Source organism: Notamacropus eugenii, chromosome 3, assembly GCF_028372415.1.
Source record: "Notamacropus eugenii isolate mMacEug1 chromosome 3, mMacEug1.pri_v2, whole genome shotgun sequence".
NCBI classification, from domain to species: domain Eukaryota; kingdom Metazoa; phylum Chordata; class Mammalia; order Diprotodontia; family Macropodidae; genus Notamacropus; species Notamacropus eugenii.
Window position 1 is genome coordinate 433,258,899 of NC_092874.1, and position 16,352 is coordinate 433,275,250.

General features: G+C 40.3%; 1 protein-coding gene across 3 annotated transcripts in view; it reads left to right on the forward strand.

Annotated features, from left to right (window-relative positions):
- The first annotated feature begins 995 nt into the window (after positions 1 to 995).
- The window catches only part of VGLL4 (vestigial like family member 4), a 182,306-nt gene continuing 166,949 nt past the window's right edge, over positions 996 to 16,352 (forward strand). The window contains exon 1 of one of the 3 annotated variants that reach the window (XM_072598473.1): positions 996 to 1,013. The gene's annotated coding sequence lies outside the window, so the exon portion shown is untranslated. Of the gene's footprint in view, positions 1,014 to 1,552; positions 1,937 to 9,525; positions 10,430 to 16,352 lie in introns of those variants that run through there. The other 2 variants (XM_072598472.1, XM_072598474.1) reach the window with 2 other exon arrangements.

Genomic DNA, 16,352 nt, shown 5'->3' on the forward strand with positions numbered 1-16,352 from the left:
GGGGCCTCCATTTTCTCATCTATAAAATCATCCCTGCCCATTATGTCCTAGGCTTACTGTTAGGGCGCAATGTGATCATGTTTGTAAAAGTGTTCTGGAGGCTGTAAAACTGTCCAAACAACAGCTTATTCTCTGTTTAGCCTATCTCTGATACTAGCGTTTCCTCTGCCTCATTCACTCTTCTGTTAAGCCTTTAGAGCTACGTCTGTTCCTAGTTGCTGGGGTCTAATAATGGAAAAGCGAGTGACATAGGCATTAAGAGACAACGGGAAGTACGATCTCTGAATATTTTGTACAGTTAATGGCTGCTTACCTTGTAAAATGTCTTCTTAATTGTGGGGAGGAGAGGAGGGTGGGGAAAGGGAATGGGGGAGGGCAGAGTGGCTGTATAGAGTAAGCCAAATGCTTTGCAAACTCACCATCCCCAAGTGCTAGGGAGAATGACAGGAAAAAAACCTTTTTCATCTCCTGAATGTTCTCGGTTCTAATAATAAGAACAAACTGACTCTAATGAGAAGTGTTTCATTACACTTTTTCGGAATCCCCAGCCCCTAGCCCTGGCACTCTTCAGAGAAGACAGGGCTGTAGACTCCACAAGTTTGCCAAACCCAGCCAGCATTTGGGAGGGCTGCTCCAGGCGGGAATCGTCCCGCCCTCTCTTCCACACTGTTTTGATTTACCCTGACTTCCTCCTCGAGGCAAGGGAGGGAGGGAAAGGGAGTGACTTATTTGTAGGAGTATGTGTGTATAGTAGTGGTAGCTGTAAAATACTGTAATGGGAGGAGGCGAAGCTCCGTGAATACTCGAACTGGTCCTAATCGGTGTGGCACGGAAGTAGGCACGCATCAGTGCCAGCGTGAGCCTCGTGTGTGCAGGGTTCAGAAAGTGTACTTAAACGCTCGTTAGAAAAGTGTCTTTCAGAGTTCTTGGGCAAGTAGTTTGCACGTCATGAAGACTGTGGGGTAGCGAGATAAGGTCGTATGTTTACGTGCAACCTGGGAGCCAAGGCACAGGTATATATGCCCGGCAAGTGTGAACACAGCGTAAGTGCAGGCAGCAAGCGTGGGAATGACCGGTTGCTTAGGGTAGGCAGGCGGGCACTGGGTTTTGGTCAGGCTCTGTAGACAGGCCGGATCTCCACCTCAAAGGTCCTTGCGAGGCTACGCGTTCATTCCGAACTGTACGCGAGCACAGCGTTGGGATCTGCTTGCCCATTCGGAAGGGGGTAGGGCTGGGCCAACACGCATGTACGTCTGCATGCATGCATGTAGGCATGTAGAATGTGCTCTCTGGTTACGTGTGTACCTTGTGTGTCTGTGCGTACGCGCGCACCACGGAGGGTTTTGGGGGGGCAGGTGTCACGCTGAGTGCGCGCGTGGCGGAGGGGGAAGGGGGTGCGTGAACACCCAGTGTGGACGGGCTCTGGGGCTGGGGAGGAGGCCCCGCCCCCGTACCTGCCGGCCCCGCCCTCGGTCCTGGCCCGGCTCTCCGCTAGCGCCGGGACTCGCTCCTCCAGGTCTCGGTGCCCACCTGCTCTGCAGCAGCGGCCGGCTGGGACGGGACGGGACGGGAGCGGGGCGGGGCGGGGCCCAGGGCAGGCGGCAGCAGCTCCTCATTCCTGGGATTCCTGGCGCTCCTGCTCCCGCTCCGGCTCCGGCTCGGGCCGCTCGGTCCTCCCCCTATCCCGCCCCCGTCTGTGGGTCCGGCTCTGCCCGCCGGCCGCTCGCGCCTGCCGGCTCCGCAGCCCGAGGAGCTCAGGCGGGTGGCACCCTCGGCCCCTGACCCCCTCGAGGGGAGGTGGGGGGGAGGGGGAAGGAGAAGGAAGGGAGCGCCCTGCAGACCCCACCCCCAGCACCACGCCCCCACGAAAGCCACACCTCCCACTAGCGGCCGGGCAGGGGCCGGAGGTGGCGGCGGGGGAGCCGCGCACGGGCTGGTGAGTGAGAGAGAGAGAGAGAGGGAGAGGGAAATTGTGTGTGTGTCTGTGTGTGTGTGTGTGTATATATGTGTGTGTGTGTGTGTGGGACAGAGGACAGGAGGGCAGCTGGGGGGGCACTCACGTGCGGTCGCGGGGTGTGGGGACCGGCCTGGGGGCTCTGCCCGCCTAGGGTCCCGCCGCTGTCCAGGCTTTAAGGGTCTCACCCGACTGGAGCGTTCCTTGCTGAGGAGGTCTCTCTTCTGAAGGGAACCGAGGTTCCCTCCTCTGAGGGGACGCAGCCGGAGGGGCTTTCTTACCAGGGGACGGGGGAACCTGGGGATCCCTCCTGTAGTGGAGGGACGCAGTAAGGGGAGTCCTGATCTTGGAGGAGGAGGAGACGGGGGATCCCTCTTCCGAGGGGGTGGGGAGAGTTAGAAGGGTCTCTCTGAAGAGGCGAGGGGAGCCAGGGAGTCTTTCCTGTGAGGACAGTAAGAGGATCGATTGTTTTCAGTGGGGAGGGGAATCCAGGGGAGCCCCTTCTCATATATGGCTCCCCCCTCGCCTCAGGGAAGGGTGTCCCTGGGGGGAGCGTCGAAGGGAGTTCCTTCTCTAAGGGGCGGGGAGTGGGAATAGCATCGGAGGGAGTTCCTTCTCCAATGTGGGACGGGGAGCGCCTTAGGGTGTCCTTTCTTTGAAGTTTGATGAAGGACTAAGAGGGACTTCCTTGGAAAAGGGAGAACTGATGGGATCTTTTTGATGCAGTGAATGAAGACTGAAGGAATCCTTTTTGGAAAGGGAGGAGGGGGGAAAATAAGTAAAGGGGGGAAAGGGAAGGAGCTGAAGGAACCAGCTGAGCTGGTCCCATTTCTGAATATAAGAATCCGAGGTTTTCTAATTTTGAAGAGAACGGGGTTGAGGGGAAGTATGCGGAGGAGGGCCGTAAGGGGGTTTCTGCTCTCTTGGAGGCAAGCAGAATGGGAGGTTGTGACTCCAGTTATGAGGTGGCTGTGGAAAGAGGTTGCTGGAAGCCTGAGATGCAGGTCAGCCTATACTGGGTTGGAGGGAAATGAATGAGATTTCAGTTGATGGTAGGCAACAGGGACTCTTCCATTCATCTGTCCTTCCAGCACCTGAGGAAAAACAAAAACAAAAAGCATCCCCACCACTATCACCAGGCTGCCCCCATTTCTTTCAAAAGTTATTTTCCTTTCCTAAGATTTACTGAGCTATAATACTTAGCTATTTTTGTTGTTGCTGTAATGATGATGACAGGTCTTGCTAAGGTTGCTCAATATCCTTTAGGTGGATTACTTACCGACAGACATTTAAAATTTCCTTTAAATTGGTATGACTTTTAAAGAATCTGTTTTGCTTTCATCATTGGTGCTATATATGTTTTCTTCACTGCTTAATAAAAACCAGCAGCCTGGTGGCTTTTTTTAGTTTATTTCAGCAGCTAGTCACCCATTTCTTAGGAATGATCTCCTGCTTTACAGTATTTTATCTTTCACTTGGAAACCCTGCTATCCTGTGATATAAAATAAACGTCCAGATGTGTTTCTCCTAAGCATTCTAAGACATTCAACATCAATGCTAACTTTCTTCACAGGATTCAAAGTTCAGTTATGCATACTGGACCAAACTTGAACTCTGTCCTGAAATAGAGACAAGACAAAGCATCTGTATACTTGGGCAATGCTCCCTGCAGAGTTAATGAAGAGTGTATGCATTCTTATGAGCTCTTTCTTATTAGGACTGGCTAGGAAACAACTCTCTCATTATGAGTTAGGCTGCCCAATTTGTGGATTAAGTGGGAAAATTTTAATTACTTCTGGACTGAAATGCAAACTAGTTTTAATGCTGACCCAAACAAAATACAGGAAGATAAATTTGCTATAAAAACAATCACAGGATACATTCAAAATAGAACTCTAAATGGTTCAGTGGCAAGAGTATTGGTTTATTAGATGGGAGAACTGAATTTAACTCGCTGACCTAGAACTCAGTTTTCTCCTTTGTAAATTTAGCATCACAATACCCATCCTAATTTTAAGGAAGAAATAAACTTTCCCAAAAAGCATAAAATACAAGAGTAATGCAAATTATTGTGATTTTTATTTTAAACCATTTGGAATTGATGTGAAAATAATAACGTTCAGTAACTGTATTTTAAACTATATAGTTGCAAAATTGGATCATCACTATTTTTGCTAGTACTTTTACAGAAACCATATGTTTTATCCAATGTGTACCACAACAAAAATCTCTAAGTGGTATGTCCTGTTCCTTCTTTTATATGCACAATTGAAAGTTGACAGTAATTTAATGAGAGTTGGATGCTTATTTGGGGTGTGAGAAGGGAAGAGACCTTACCGTTTAATACATTTTAGGTAATTTCTTACAAATATGCTTATGACCAAACTAAAGTTTTCATACTCTATTTTTTGATATATTTGTTATATAAAGTAAACATCCAAATATGTTTTCCCTACATTTTGAAGACATCCATCATCATTGCTAACTTTCTGTAAAGAACCAAGAGGAATTTCATTCTTTATAGTATTAACATCAGATAGACATAGATATATGTGTAGAAATAGGTATACATGTATATCTATATATATGTATATGTGGATATATGTGTGGATAGAGATATGTGTATATTTAGTTATAGATATGTGTATAAATGTATATGTGGACATGTGTATAGATAGGTATAGCTATATGTGTGTATCTTTATAAATGTATATGTGAATGTAAGCATAGGTAGATGGATGGATACATCTGTTGTAGTAATTGTTGAAAAGGCATCCAGCTGTGGCTTGGACATTGAATTATCAAATTATTTAAGTTGCTTTTTGTTCCAACTTTTAGTGCTATTTGAAATACAATAGTCACAAAAAATATACAGGAAGCTGTGAATTCTTAGGAGAAAAAAACTCAAGTAAATGGGAAAACCTTGGTATAGGAATTTATGTGGTAATAATTCTTAGGCACTATGGTGACTGAGAGTTATGGTCTGTTTAATGCCTAATATCATCTGTATTATATATGGGAGAAAACCAATGAAAGGGAAAGGTTTCAACTATATGATATCTCCTACTGTATATTTAGTAATAGTTAGGAAAAGATAATTTCTTGCATGAGAAATAGCCAAATTAAAGGGAGTTCACTTACGGTTCTTTTGGCAAGACCCATGGTTAATTAAACCCATATATGAGTTTAAAATAGGGCATAGGGGGATAATGCTTGTACAGCCTTTTAAGGTAAGACATCATTAAGGAAATTAGAAATCTGGAATGCTGTATTTTAACTATATGTTACAGCAAGGTGGGAAAGAGGAAGGAGAGTATGTATGGAGGCCCTTAAAATGAAAGGGAGATTTCATGCTTTGGGCTGGAGGTAAATAGCAAGCTGTTTTACAGTGGATTAGAAACGCTGCAGGATGGATTTCATGTGTCTCCTGGTTCAAGCCTGATAACCCAATATTCATTAGTGCTAATCATGGTGCTTTTCAACAGTACTGTATGTTTTAAGTTAAAATACTCTCCATTTACTCCTGAATCAGTTAAAAGAAAAAAGAATTATCTTTCTTAGACCTATGCATTCCCTTTACTACCATAGATCCAGTGTGAGGGAATGAATGAATGAATGAATGAATGAATGAATGAATGAATGAATGAAAAAGCATTTATTAAGGTCTTACTATGTCCAAAGTACTGTGCTAAGTAAGCACTTGGATTGCAGATAGAAACCCAAGTCAGTCATTGTTCTCAAGAAGCTCACATTCTGACAGAGACCACACATGGGAGGTTTGTGTTGCAAGTCTAAAAGGAGCAGCCCCATTGGACCTGGTTGGTGGAGGGAGTTCTGAGTATGATGGAAGAGGCCAGGATCTGCAGCCTCATCTTCCTTTTGCTAGATAGTACCTGTGTGAGCTCCTACAGCTTCCATTTCCTCATCTGTAAAAATAAGGGAGCTGAATGGCATAACTTCTAAGGTCCTTTCCAACTCCTAAATCCTTTGATCCTATGATGAGTGGGTTGCCTACCAACAAAGTAATGTATGTTCTCAATTCTTGTCTTTTTTAATCTTTGAGGTTGGTGAATCTCTTCTTTTCAACTTGAATAGAATTGAATAGATAGAACAGTCTGTTTTTTCCAGAGTGAGAAGCTCATAAGCAACCAAATAACCAAAAACAAATGAAATGCCCTTATAAATTAATGCTTAAGAATGCAGAACTTGGAGCCCAAAGATCGGGGTTAAAAACCCATCTAAAGTACTAGCTGTGAGATAACAAGCAGGTTGTTTAACCTCTGGGCCTTAGTTTTATACATTGGAGGAGTGGGCACAGTCATATTTTTACAGTTTACCTAGGGGTAGGTAATGAATCAATGAAATTTTGTAAACTTTAAACTATCATAGAAGTATTAGCTGCTATTGTTGTTTTTACTTGTGAGTTTCCTTTTACTTTGTAACCCACATAGTGAAGAAGTAATTCAAGGAACCTGAGATCTAGGAAGTAAAGAGAGACCACAAAAGAGTTAATGAAGGGAGGGCTTATCTGCTGTGGAGATGAAGGAGAAGATTCTAGCATCTAGGTCTGAGAAGGTAGTGCATTAATGCTCTACTCAGGGGCTCCTTTGAATCTGGGTTTGATTCTTTTAAAACTGGCCTTGCTGTATTCTTCTCTGTCTTCTCTATCTGGTGAAGAATTAAACAACCCTTTCTAGAACCTACTACCCAAGACAGCACTTTGGTACACAAGACTTGGATAGAAAACTGTGTCTGGGTTGCCACCCAACTTAATAAACTTCAGTGGTTCCTTACTGTCTTTGGGATACAGTGGAAATTCCTCTATTCGTCTTTAAAGCCCTTCACAACCTGGATCCAGACTCTCTTTCTAGCCTCTTTTGTTGTTTAGTCATTTCAGGCGTATCCAACTCTTAATGACCCCCCTTGGGGTTTTCTTGGCAGAGATATTGGAGTGGTTGTCATTTCCTTCTCCAGATGAGGAGACTGAGGCAACCAGGGTTAAGTGACTTACCCAGGGTTACCTAGTCAGGAGGTATCTGAGGCCAGAGTTGAACTCAGGAAGATGAGTCTTCCTGACTCAGCTCTGGTACTCTATCCATTGTGTCACCTAACTTCCCTAAGGCATTATATAAATGTTAGCTCTTGTTAGTATCATCATCATTTATTAATAATATGTCTATTCCATGTATATAATATTAAAATATTCATCTATATAATGTTAATTATATAATAAAGTATATCATGTTTATTGTATATTATATGTTTTGTTCGGTCCTTTTTCAGTTGTGTCTGACTCATCATGACCCCATTTAGAGGTTTTCTTGGCCAAGATACTAGGGTGGTTTGCCGTTTCCTTCTCCAGCTCATTTTACAGATGAGGAAACTGAGGCAAACAACGTTAAGTGAATTTGTCCAGGGTCACATAGCTAGTAAGTATCTGAAGTTTGAACTCAGGAAGATGAGTCTTCCTGATTCTAGACCTAGCACCCTAGTTGCCTCGTAGGCATATGTGCATATACATATGTGTAACATGTAGATCATGTAATTTGTTACATTATAGTATGTGATATAATATTCCTGTCATATAACACATGTATTACACATACACATATGTATATGAATGTGACTATACACATGTCTATATATATATACTTATATAGAATACATATATACAAGTATGTTGTATCCTCAAATAGAACCTAAGTTCCTTGAAAGCAGGAAATGTTTCATTTTTTTGGCATTTTTATTCCTAGCACTTAGTGCAGGGCTTGGTACTTAGCAGTTGCTTAAAAAATGCTTTCTGACAAACTGATTGATTGATTAATGGGAGGATAATTTTTGGCCAGAAATAAGGAGACCTGAACTAATTTAGGGCATCCTAGCTTGGGAGTCTGTGATATTTGCAAGGCCAAGCCTATAGCGACTGGTTATTACTTTCCAAGTAAACAAAGTCAAGTGTAAGTCATCTCATCATTTCTCTGATGGCATGGTCTTCTTCAAGGAAGGATGAACGCACCATGCTTGTAAATTCTAGTAACTGTTACCAAGGTAAAATGGTGACCTAACTTCCTCTTAGACTTTCCATGTGCATGGCTAAAGAGGAAAGACTGAGGGCATATAATACAGCCAGGAATGATTTAGAAAAATAAAATAAAACTTTTTTTTGGTCAAGGTGGGGTGGGGAGAGAAGGGATTGGGGGCTAGACCTGTGATTTCATTAGTCTGGGGTGATTCTCAGTATGGAAGCTGCTTTCATTGATTCAGACTGGCAACTGGTCTGTAACTTAGAGCTTGAGAGAGTTGCCTGGGGGTACAAACAGGTTAAGCAGCATGCCCAGGATCACACAAGTTTATTAGTAGGTGTCAGAGGCAGGATGTGAATCCAGGTTATCCTGTTTGAAAGGCCTACCCTCAGTCCATCAATAATCAACAAGCATTTATTAAGCACCAACTATATGCTGTACACTGTTGAAGTTCCTGAGGATGCAAAGGCAAAAAAAAAAAAAAAGAAATTGTTCCTGTCTTTAAGGACTTTACATTCTATGTATAAGTATATATGCAAATGTGTATGTATGTATGTCTGTGTGTATATGTGTGTATGTACATGTATATGCACACATACATATACACATAACAGAATAAATATAAAATCAATACACGTTTCTTACAAGCACCAGGGGGAAAGATGATAGTTTTGGGGGAGAAAAGTGGGAGAAAAGTGTCCAAGTGGTGCTTGGGTTGAGTCTTGAAGAGGCATTCTAGGAAGTAGAGATAAAAAGGGGGTGCATTCCAGGCATGGGAGACATCTACCATGTCTTGCTGCCTCTCAAAAAGCATTGAAAATAGCAAAAAATATTGATTAATATAGAATTTCTTCACTGGCATCTTAGTAAAGTGACTCTACCACCCTTGATGATGAAAACAGTTTATAAAAAACTTCACAGATCTTTTACATCTTTTTTCTGTTTGTCCTTCCATTTTTTTCCTTAAATGTCTTTGGGATAACTTTATCTAGCTGTATTTCTCTAGATTGGTTTTTATTCTTTATTGCTTCATGACAAGACGTTGTTCATAATCTTCCATCAGCCTTCATAAAATTAAAAAATGCTGGCTTAAGGACTATTTTACTGACTGCTGTTTCTAAACCATGCTGCCTGTATTCTGGCAAGCCCCCTTAACTCCTTCATGACCATCTTTCCTAAATCCCGGACCACTCTAGTTTCTCATAGGTAAGCCTTTGCCTCATTTTGCCCAGAATCACATAATTTCCTGGCTACCATTTCCAAACCATGTCTCCTGCAAACTGTCTCTTCTCATTGCTCACTTTCCAGATTTCCTTTGGGTTTTGTCTTTCTCCACTGGAAAGTAAGTTCCTTAAGAACAAAGACTTTCTTTGTTTCTTTGTTTCCATCATTCTTTCTTTCTTTTTTCCTTTCTTTCATGAGCCCTAACCCTTAGCACAGTGCCTGACATCTAGTAGTTAATAAATGTTTTAGCTCTTCATCTCTTACTCAAACACCAACATCATTCAGGATTCCTTGAAAGATATAACAACATATACAAACTTTTTTAGTGACTCTCTGATCATAAACATCAGTTGAGGCATAGAACATGTAAACATTCATTCACAAAAGTTGTTTGCCATTGAGATAGAGAAGATCTAGCCAGGAGTCTAAGTGGAAAAAAAATTCTTTATGAATGGTGAAGTTCTCTCCAGATGTTCTTCTTCCTGATTACAATATGCAATCACATCAAGCCTGAGAATATTTCAGTGTCTCCTGGGAGAGACCTGTAAGAGATATGGTCTGAGAACCCACAAAGAGTGGAACTACTGGATGAAGAATGTCTTTTACTAGGATTATGACATGAAATTCTATGGACAAATCATGGACCTTGTTCATTGGTATGTATGTATATCTTGGGTCAGACAGTACATATAGACCACAGACTGGACCAAGAACATAATGGGAGGGGAAGGGTAGACCGGATTGCCTTCGGGAAAATGAAAAACTCCTTTTGCCAGAAACAATGGCCCACCTTTTTAATGCCACTGTTTTTGCTGTGTTCTGAGACAGAGCACATAATAGTCTCAAAAGAATTGAAAATGAATATCACACAGAGGACACTAGAAAGGCTTATGGTGGATGTCAGCAGGCTGCAACATGTAACCAACGAAGACTTTCCAGAAGGAGCTAGAGGAAAGATGGCATAAAGTAAATGTATGATTGAACTAAACAAAGATGGACTGGCCACATGTTGAGCATAAGTAGGAATCTCAAGGGCTTGAATGATATCCTTAAGCTATCAGGAGAAAAAAAAAAGACTTCCAGCATATTAAGTGGAACCCAATATAATGAGCTGATTGAAGACCTAAGCAAGCATTCCACAGGATGGACAGCCATGGAGGCATTGTAATCTTTACCGTGAGAGGGAACATCCAGATGGATGAGGTCACAGATGCATTTGATTATTGGGGTATAGACAACATTATATATGATTTAAATTAAGGTTTAAAGAAATATGAGTACCTGTGTACAAGTTAAGTACATTACTCAGAAAATTCTGTTATTAATCACAATATAAACCTTGGTTTTCTTTACCAGAGATAAATAGAAAACAATGCTCATTCTCTAAAACTTTAGTTAGTCAGAAACCTTGGAAGATTGTGTTCAGCTTTGACTCAGACCAGCTTCTAGGCTATAACTTTGGTCATTTAAAAAAGATCCTTGTTTCTTCCTTTGCCAGGTTTAATTTCACTAATAGCTTTAAGTGTCTTAGAGAGCTGACTTGCCCTTCACCAATTATTCCCTCGCATCCACCCCCACCCCTTACCCTCAAAGTGTGGTAAGAGTTCTTTGCTTTTAAGAAGGGAAAAAATACTGGTTTTTTTCCCATTTTTTTCAGAAGGCAATGGGATCTTACTTGGGATCATGAACACTGGAATGGAGATCTAAGAATTGAGTTCTAGTCTTGTTTCTTTCGCTTACTTGCTCTATAACCTGAAAAAAGTGATTATTTTCCATGTCTGATTTTTTGTCTTCTGTAAAACGGGAATATTAATACTTGCCCTACCTACCTATTCAAAACTTTGTTGTGAAGATCAAACATAAAATACAGAGTGGCAACATCATTTCCTTGCTTGGGAGTTAGGAGAACTCAGTTCTAGCTTTGCTGCTAAGAAGTTGTCTTAGCGTTGGACAAGTTACTTAATCTTTCTAGGTCTCAGTTTCCTTTTCTATAAAATGAGGGGATTGAACTCAATCATCTCTTTTAGTCTAGGCTTAAAATTCTTTGATTTGATGACAATAGATGTGGAAGTCTTAAAAATAGAAAGTGTCATAAATGCATTTTTGTCATCCTTCAAGTTTGGTTTTTGGTCTATGTTTCTTTAGATAAACCACTTAACTGCTGTATTTCCTCATCTGTAAAATGGGGATGATCATATTTGCTATACCTACCTGAGAATAATTGGATGAGGTTATTTACACGAAAACTTTGAAAAGGCAAGGTGATATTAAAATGAGATGACATTTGGAAGTACTTTGAAATCTCATAGTACACTCTATAGAAGTGTAAGGTGGTAGCTTTATTAGCAGAAGGAACAGCAAGGGAGAAAGTGTATTGTTAACAGTTATAGGTTTCATGGGAGATATTAGGGGACAAGTAGAGACCACTTAGGAACAAATGCAGCTAGAAGGAGATGAAAGTAGGGCTGGAAGTATTGATGGAGACCAGGTTTTTCTATTTCCTTTTTAACATTAGTTTTAATTAATAAATGAACGAAAACATTTGTTCTTACATCCTTCCTCCCAGTTGGAAAAGAGAAAACAAATCTTTGTAACAAAAAGTCAAGCAAAACATAATCCCATGTTGGGAATATGCACAGATGTGTGTCTCATTCTGTATCTTGAATCCTTCACCTCTCTGTTGGGAGGTGGGTTGCATCGTTCATCACCTGGAATCAAGGTTAATCATTGCACTGATCAGAGTGAAGTCTCTCCAAGTTGTTTTTTCTTTACACTGTGGCTATTGTGAGATAAGTTGTTCTGACCCTGTTCACTTGTCTCTGTATCAGTTCCTACAAAGCTTCCCAAGTTTCTCCCAACTCATCCCTTTCCTTCATTTCTTATGGTGCAATAGTTTTCTATAACATCTGTGTACTAGGATTTGTTTGGCCATTCCCCAGTTAATGCTCATTCCTTAGTTTCCAGTTCTTTGCTGCCACCATAAAAATAGCTGCTACAAATATTTCTGTACATACAGGTTCTTTTCCTCTTCCTTGGATCTCTTTGGTGTATAAACCTAGTAGTGGTATTGCTGAATCAAAGTGACTTTTGGAGGATAGTTATTTGCTTTCTTAAATAGCTGGACAAGGCTCCACCAATAGTGCATTAATGTACCTCTTTCCCTGCAGCTCCATGAACATTAGCCATTTTCCGTTTTTGTCACCTTTGCTAATCTGATGGATGTGAAATGGAACCTCAGAGTTACTTTAATTTGCATTCCTCTAATTATTAGTGATTTGGAGCTTTTTTGCATATGGCTATTGAATTTCTTCCTCTGAAAAGTGCCTATTCATGTCCTTTGATGATTTATTAATTAGGGAATGACTTTTATTCTTATAAAGGAAATGAGTTCTTTATATATCTTGGAAATTAGACCTTTATGAGAGAAATTTGCTGCAAAGATGTTACCCAGTTACCTGCTTCCCTTCTAATTTTAGCTGCTTTAGTTTTGTTTATATGTTTCATTTTTATCTAATCAAAATTGTCCATTTTATCTTCTGAATTCTCTCTATCCCATCCCCTATTTGGTCATGAACTCTTCCCCAATCCATAGATCTAAAAGAAAATATCTTCCTTGTTCATATGTGTGTATATATGTATATACACGTGTATATACATACATAATATATACGCACACATATATAGATACATTTTAAAAATATCTAGTTCATGTATCTATTTGGAGCTTATCTTATTACAGGGTGCAAGGTGCTTATCTAAATCTAGTTTACGCTTGACTGTTTTCCAGTTTTTCAAGGACTTTGTCAAACTGAGGACTCTCCCAGTAACTGGAACCTTTGGGTTTATTATAAACTAGGCTAAGTTCATTTGCTTCTGTGTGCTGTGTATCTGATCTGTTTTTACTGCTGATGGAGACTAGTTCTACATTTAGCTACCGAATCAGATGATTACTTGAATAATCTCGATATTTCTGCAATCTTTACGATGGAAACAGATTCAATCACAAGGCAATCCACCCTCATTTTTAAGCTCCTCAAGATCAGAGATTGTACCTTTTTTTCAACAACCCAACAGATTTTTTTCTATTAGAATCACAGTTTTGTGAGGGAAGGAACTCTATCTTATCTTGACTTTGCATCTCTCCCAGCACATATTCTTTGCACTGTAGGTATGTATGTTGAATTGAGTATTATTGAACTTCTTTGTATGAGTCAATGTTTGCACTATACCCTAGGTGAGTTATATCAGCACTCAGCTATTTTTATTAGTGATAATGTGGCTAATGTGACAGAACGAAAATGACTTATGGTGAGTTGATATCCAAGATAAATGGAAAGATAATAAGACAGCCCCTAGTTGCCCTTGATGAGCTCATCACCGGGATCACAACATTGAAAGAACTGATAGATGTGATTAGTGAACACCCGTCAGCTATCTTGGCTAAATTAAGCTCTCATGGGATAGCTGCTGTAGGCCTGGAAAAAAAGTGTTCCCATTTAAAAAAAGAAGAGAGTAGAGTTTGCAAACTATAAACTAATGAAAATGACTTCCAATATTAACAAAGTCACAGTACATATTGTTAAAGGGATAATTAGTGAACATCTCTAAAAGGAAGTGGTGATCACAAAAGTAGCACAATGTCATCATGAACAGGTCATGTCAGGCTAACCTGATTTCTGTCTTTGGCAGGATTATTTGCTAGCTAAAGCACTGTAAGCAAAGCTTAACAAAAAAAGTTATCAAAGGCTTTCATGATTTCTGCGTAGACAAGATAGCTCAATGGATAGACTTAGAATTGACTGAATAGCTAGTCTCAAAAAATTAGTAGTCATTAAAGGTTCAGTGTCTATTTGGAATGAAGCCTTTAGTGGAGCATCCCCTGGGTCTGTCCCTGGCTTCATCCTGTCTAATAATTTTGTAAATGATTTATTTAGCATGCTTATCAGATTTGCAGATTATAAAAAGCCAGGAGCAGTAGCTAACACTCCGATGACAATGTCTAGTCTCAACAAGTTAGGATGTGAGGCTGACGCTAATAAAATGAATATTAATAAGGAGAATGTAAAATCTTAATCTGGGGTTCAAATGAAAGATGATAGAGATGTTGCTAGATATCAGTTTGTCTGAAAAAGATCATTTAGCAGTGTGTTATGGCAGCCAAAAAAGTAATGTGATTTTAAGATCTTTTAAGAGAGATTTAGTGTTTAGCATAAATAAAATAATAACTGTGTCTCTGCCCTGGCCAGAAACACATCTGAGATACTCTGTTAAGTGCTGGACTTCACATTTTGGGAAGCTCATTGACAGGCAGAAGAGGGTCCAGAAGATGACCAGAATGGAGAAGAGATTGGAGATCAAACCAAAAGAGGATCAGTTGAAGTTTTAACCTGGAGAAAATAAGACTAGGGTCATATGAAAGATATGTCCAAGTCTTTGAAGGATTGTTATATGGTTCTGCTTAGTTCTAGAAGTCGTAACTAGGAGTGGAGAGATTTAGGCTAGATATAAGAGAAATCTTCTTAATTCAATTCATTTTCATGCATTTAGCACGTGCATATTGTATGCAAGTGCATATTGTATGCTGTATTAAGGGTTAGAAACTATCCCTGCCCTCAAGCAGATTAATTATATTAGAGAAGACACAAACATGTAAATAAATAAAAAGTATATAACAGAACTAACCCAAAATGGAATATGCTGATTCATAGGATCATAGATCCGAAGATGGAAGGGACCTCTGTGGCCATGAAGTCAGACCTCCTGCCCCCATTTTACAGATGATGAAACTGAGGCCCAGGGAGGTTAAAGGACTTGCCCAGACTCACACATGTAAATATCAAAAGCAGAAGGTGACTTTTCTGTCATTAGGACAATTTAGGCAAAAGACTGAATGGCCTCTTGTTGGGTGTTTGGTAAAGGAGATTCTTGGATAGATACAAATTATGCTTGGAAGCCTCTGAAATGCTTTCTGATTCTAAGGTTTTATTATTATGGGTATTGTAAGTACAGAAAAATCAGGTTCCTTCTCTGGCCATCCCAACCTCTATATTAGAAAGCACACAAGATAAATAGGATGTAATCCCTGCCCTCAGGAACTTTATATTTGAATAGGTAGGATGAGGCAGAACCAAAAATCACTGTAGCACAAGGCAGAATTTGGTATTTCATAAGAAGAAAAGTACAACAAAATACCCTGAGTATTTGGTGGAGACAGAGATCATTTCCAGGTGGAGATAGGACAGTCATCAGAAAAGGGCTTATGAAGGGGGTGGCATTAGAAATGAGCCATCAGCGATGGGGAGGATTTTGACAGTCAGAGATGTGGGACTGTGTTCCAGATAAAGAGAATAATGAGAGTGAAGGAAGGTACAAAGGCAGTAAACATAAGGGGATGGAGAGATGTAAGGTAGGTTGTCAGAATTTAGAGTATGTTCAAGAGAGAAATGGGAGATGAAGAAATTCAAGTCAAGTCAATAAATGTTTGAAATGCTGACTCTGTATAAAGCACTTACAGCATCCTTCCTTGTCTTATGAAATTTACATTCTCTTTGGAAGCAGGAAGGTGGGGCTGAAGCCAGATGGTCTCCTCCTCTCTTGAACATAGTGACTTCAGTCAATAAGTCAGAGAATAAACATTTATTAAGCATGTACTCTGTGTTAGGCACGGTGTGTGCTGGGGATTCAAAGAAAGATATTTTGGACTACTTTGCACTTGTAAAATTGTCACCTGAATTATAGTTGCATATATGCATGCCTCAGTTGATCATTCATATTTCTGTATTCCTCAGCACCTACTGTGATATCTTATAGATAGTTGTCATTGGATAAGAGTTTGTTGTGATCCTTATAATATATCCTAGAAATTCTGTTGTCAGTCCATAGAATAGATCAAAAAAGGGACTAGTCTCTTTTTTTGTACACAGTGAACAAAAATAATAATTTACATTTGTATACCTCACAATACCCCTGTGAGGAAAGTAGAACAAATAGAACAAGCTAGTATTTATATAGGGCTCTAAATGCACAAAGCACTTTGCAAATATCTCATCTGATTTTCAAAATAACTCTGAGAGGTGAGTCCTATTATTATTCCCATTTTAGAGATGAGAAAACAGAGGGCAGACAAAAGTCAAGTGACTTGGTAAGAGCCA